We start from the raw sequence: 4,705 nt of genomic DNA on the forward strand, positions 1-4,705 counted from the left end.
TTCTGTGTGTGTGTCTGTGTGTGTCTGTGTGTCTGTGTGTGTCTGTGTGTGTCTTTGTTTGTCTGTGTGTGTGTGGTGGTGTGTGTCTGTGTGTGTCTGTGTGTGTCTGTGTGTGTCTTGTGTGTCCTTTGTGTGTGTCTGTGTGTATCTTGTGTGTGTCTGTGTGTGTGTCTGTGTGTCTGTGTGTGTCTGTGTGTGTCTGTGTGTGTGTCTGTGTGTGTGTCTGTGTGTGTCTGTGTGTGTCTGTGTGTGTCTTTGTGTGTCTGTGTTGTGTGTTCTTTGTGTGTCTGTGTGTGTCTGTGTGTGTCTTTGTGTGTCTGTGTGTGTCTGTGTGTGTCTGTGTGTGTCTGTGTGTGTGTCTGTGTGTGTCTTGTGTGTCTGTGTGTGTGTGTCTGTGTTGTGTCTTTGTGTGTCTGTGTGTGTGTCTTGTGTGTCTGTGTGTGTCTGTGTGTGTGTCTTTGTGTGTCTGTGTGTGTGTCTGTGTGTGTGTCTGTGTGTGTCTGTGTGTGTGTCTGTGTGTGTCTTTGTGTGTCTGTGTGTGTGTCTGTGTGTGTCTTTGTGTGTCTGTGTATGTGTGTCTGTGTGTGTCTTTGTGTGTCTGTGTGTGTCTGTGTGTGTCTTTGTGTGTGTCTGTGTATATCTTTGTGTGTTTGTGTGTATGTCTCTGTGTGTCTGTGTGTCTGTGTGTGTCTGTGTGTGTCTTTGTGTGTCTGTGTGTGTGTCTGTGTGTGTCTTTGTGTGTCTGTGTGTGTCTGTGTGTCTTTGTGTGTGTCTGTGTGTATCTTTGTGTGTGTCTGTGTGTGTCTGTGTGTCTGTGTGTGTCTGTGTGTGTCTGTGTGTGTGTCTGTGTGTGTCTGTGTGAGTCTGTGTGTGTGTCTGTGTGTATTTGTGTGTCTGTGTGTGTCTTTGTGTGTCTGTGTGTGTCTGTGTGTGTCTTTGTGTGTCTGTGTGTGTGTCTTTGTGTGTCTGTGGGTGTGTCTGTGTGTGTGTGTCTGTGTGTGTCTTTGTGTGTCTGTGTGTGTCTGTGTGTGTGTCTGTGTGTGTCTTTGTGTGTCTGTGTGTGTGTCTGTGTGTGTCTTTGTGTGTCTGTGTGTGTGTCTGTGTGTGTCTTTGTGTGTCTGTGTGTGTCTGTGTGTGTCTTTGTGTGTCTGTGTGTGTGTCTTTGTGTGTCTGTGTGTGTGTCTATGTGTGTCTTTGTGTGTCTGTGTGTGTCTGTGTGTGTCTTTGTGTGTCTTTGTGTGTCTGTGTGTGTGTCTGTGTGTCTTTGTGTGTGTGTGTATCTGTGTGTCTGTGTGTGTGTGTCTGTGTGTGTCTTTGTGTGTCTGTGTGTGTGTCTGTGTGTGTCTTTGTGTGTGTGTGTATCTTTGTGTGTCTGTGTGTGTGTGTGTGTATCTTTGTGTGTCTGTGTGTGTGTCTGTGTGTGTCTGTGTGTCTGTGTGTGTGTGTGTCTGTGTGTGTCTGTGTGTGTCTGTGTGTGTGTGTCTGTGTGTGTCTTTGTGTGTCTGTGTGTGTCTTTGTGTGTCTGTGTGTGTGTCTGTGTGTCTTTGTGTGTGTGTGTATCTTTGTGTGTCTGTGTGTGTGTGTCTGTGTGTCTTTGTGTGTGTGTGTATCTTTGTGTGTCTGTGTGTGTGTGTCTGTGTGTGTCTTTGTGTGTCTGTGTGTGTGTCTGTGTGTGTCTTTGTGTGTGTGTGTATCTTTGTGTGTCTGTGTGTGTGTGTCTGTGTGTGTCTTTGTGTGTCTGTGTGTGTGTCTGTGTGTATCTTTGTGTGTCTGTGTGTGTGTGTCTGTGTGTGTCTTTGTGTGTCTGTGTGTGTGTCTGTGTGTGTCTTTGTGTGTCTGTATGTGTGTCTGTGTGTGTCTTTGTGTGTGTCTGTGTGTGTGTGTCTGTGTGTGTCTTTGTGTGTCTGTGTGTGTGTGTCTTTGTGTGTGTGTGTGTGTGTGTCTGTGTGTGTCTTTGTGTGTGTGTCTGTGTGTGTCTGTGTGTGTCTTTGTGTGTCTGTGTGTATCTTTGTGTGTCTGTGTGTGTGTGTCTGTGTGTATCTTTGTGTGTCTGTGTGTGTGTCTCTGTGTATCTTTGTGTGTCTGTGTGTGTGTGTCTGTGTGTCTTTGTGTGTCTGTGTGTGTGTGTGAGTCACAGGTACATTCAATCTCGCCCTAGGGCAGCAGCAATGCCGCCAGTCAACACCACGTCCCGCATTCCCACAACCCAGCCAGACCGACATCCCAGTGAAGCTGGTTAGTGATGGCTGTGAGCAGGCGCAGCCCTGGAAGCTTTCAAGCCTTTATTTTCACTTTTTTTTCCCCTCTTTCTTTTTTTCTTTTTAAAAATGCACTTCTTAGTTGCACTGGACCCGCATGCAGCGTGGTGCATGGGCTTCTCTGGTTGCAGAGCTCAGGCTCTCACAGGCTCCGTTGTGTGGTTCCCAAGGGCTTTTCTGGCTGTGGTTCCAGAGCTCTGCTCCGCAGCATGGGGTATGGAACAGTCCTTCCCCTGTGTTGGAAGGCAGACTTTTAACCATCGGACCAGCAGGGAAGTCCCAGGCTTTACTTCTTCTATCAGCACTCCTGATTTTATAAGCTGCTCTGCTGCTTAGTCACTCAGTCGTGTCAGACTCTCTGTGACCCCATGGACTGTAGCCCACCAGGTTCCTCTGTCCCTGGGATTTTCCAGGCAAGACTCCTAGAACAGATTGCCATTTTCTTCTCCAGTGGATCTTCCCAACCCAGGGATCGAACCCCAGTCTCCTGTGTCTCCTGCATTGCAGGCTGATTCTTTACCACTAGCGCAAGGAAGCCCATTAACCCCATTCCTACCCAAATCTCCTGGTAAGCTTAGATATAGTAGGACTTCATGGTGATCCAAATATTCTTAACAAGGCTTTGAAGCATCTTGGTACAGGCAGGCATCTGCTCAGGCAGCCTCAGCCCACGGCAGGATCTTTCGCAGCAAGCAGCAGGATCGAGCCCTTCTGCAGCTGCACCCTCTTGCTGGGGGTGTGGAAGAAGCCCACGAGGTGAGAGGGGGTGCAGAGCCCAGGAGAGACTCAGCATGGGAAAGACTGAGGCCGGTGGCATGCGAGGGCCTCTGGGCAGAAGCTGGAATGCCGGCAGCCTGGGGAGGCAGTGCTGGGTTGGTAAAGAGGCCTCAAGGGAAAGAAGAGCCCTGACGGCCACAGGCAGCGCCCATGGTGTGAGTGCTCCAGCCACGGCCACGTTCAAGCTTCCAGCTGTGTAGCAACCAGCCCTGAGCCAGGGAATATGTAGAAATTCTCTTTCCAGGCCCCATAGGAGTCTCTCCAGCACCCCCTCCTGGGGGAGTGAGGTGGATGGGAGGAGCCAGGCCCCCAGGTGGCTTTGGCCCCTGGTGAATTCCTTCCTCCCTGCACTGACCTGGAGCTGTCGGGGCCACACCAGAGCCAGCATTGCTGGCTGCCTGTCCCCACGCATCCATGCAGACTCCAAGCTCTGAGCCACCAGAGGCCACAGACCCTGTGAAGATGGGACTGGCTCTGGGCCTCTGAGCACACCCCCCAAGCCCTCCTAAGACCACACGGCAGGCTGTGGACCTCACCCCCAGAGCAGAGGGATGTGTGGGTGCAGCTGCAGGCGGGTACAGTGGCCCCCAAGCAATGATTTCCTCGCGTTGAGAGAGAAGGGGACAAGAAAGAGAGCATGCCAAGCGCTGCAGCCCTCGCCTTGCAGCCAGGGTTCCCGCAGTGTCTGTGTCGAACTGGGGGCAGGCCAGTCAGAATGGGGGTGAGAAAGGCAGGGGACGGGGCCAGGGCCCTGTCGGGAGGGACTTGGCCCCTCCCCTCTCCACCGCTTAGGACATCGCTTAGGTGTGGGGACCACCCTGCTTTGTCCCCACTGGGGGCTTCTGCTGTTGGGTCTGCAGAATCCTCAGTTGCTATTGGAAACGGTTGATGTCACTGGTAGTGGGCGGAGCGTCAGTCATCCTTTGAGTTAGGGAGAAGGAAGCACAGGCGGGGGTTGAGGGGCTTAGGACAAAGACTTGGGATCTTGAGGACTGGAAGGACAAGGCGGTTGTGTCAAGGGGCAGGAGGGGGTTCTGGGGGCCGGGAGTGCACTAGGAGAGGGAGACAGGGTGCGCACAGGGTGTCTGCATCAGCAAGGCCTCCTCACCCCTGGCCCTCCTCCCGCCTGCTGCAGACCCGACCCCCTCTGGCATGGCCTCTCCACAGCTGGTTGGGGTTCAGACCCTCAGACTCTCCTGGAAGATGCAGCTCAACATGGGGCCATCACTGTCATCCCCCCATTCTTCTCAGCTCTCTAGGAGGGAGCCCGAGTCACATGGCCAGGCAGCCAGGGCCTCGCCCCCATTTTTGAGCCTTCTGCCTCCCCCAAGGGCGCGGCTCAGGGCCTCTTCGCAGACCTTGCTTTCCAGCGGGTAGAGTCAGGCCCCGAAATATCACTGACTGTGGGTACGGACTCGTGCACGCGCGCGCGCGCGCGCACACACACACACACACAAACTGGCACGAACACATTCGGTCCTGTTAAAGGACACAGGCGGCCGCCTGAAGTGACACGAACTCTTCTTACCTCCTCACGCTCGACTCCCTACAGGTGCGAGACAGCCCAGGTCTCACAGTCTCAGCGACCCCTCCACACGCGCGCACACACGCGCGCGCACAGACGTCCCCCTCTGGCGCGTGCTCTGGAAAACGCTCGCACGAACGCAGGC

Source organism: Bos indicus x Bos taurus, chromosome 11 (genome assembly GCF_003369695.1).
Source record: "Bos indicus x Bos taurus breed Angus x Brahman F1 hybrid chromosome 11, Bos_hybrid_MaternalHap_v2.0, whole genome shotgun sequence".
In the NCBI taxonomy this organism is placed as follows: Eukaryota; Metazoa; Chordata; class Mammalia; order Artiodactyla; family Bovidae; genus Bos; species Bos indicus x Bos taurus.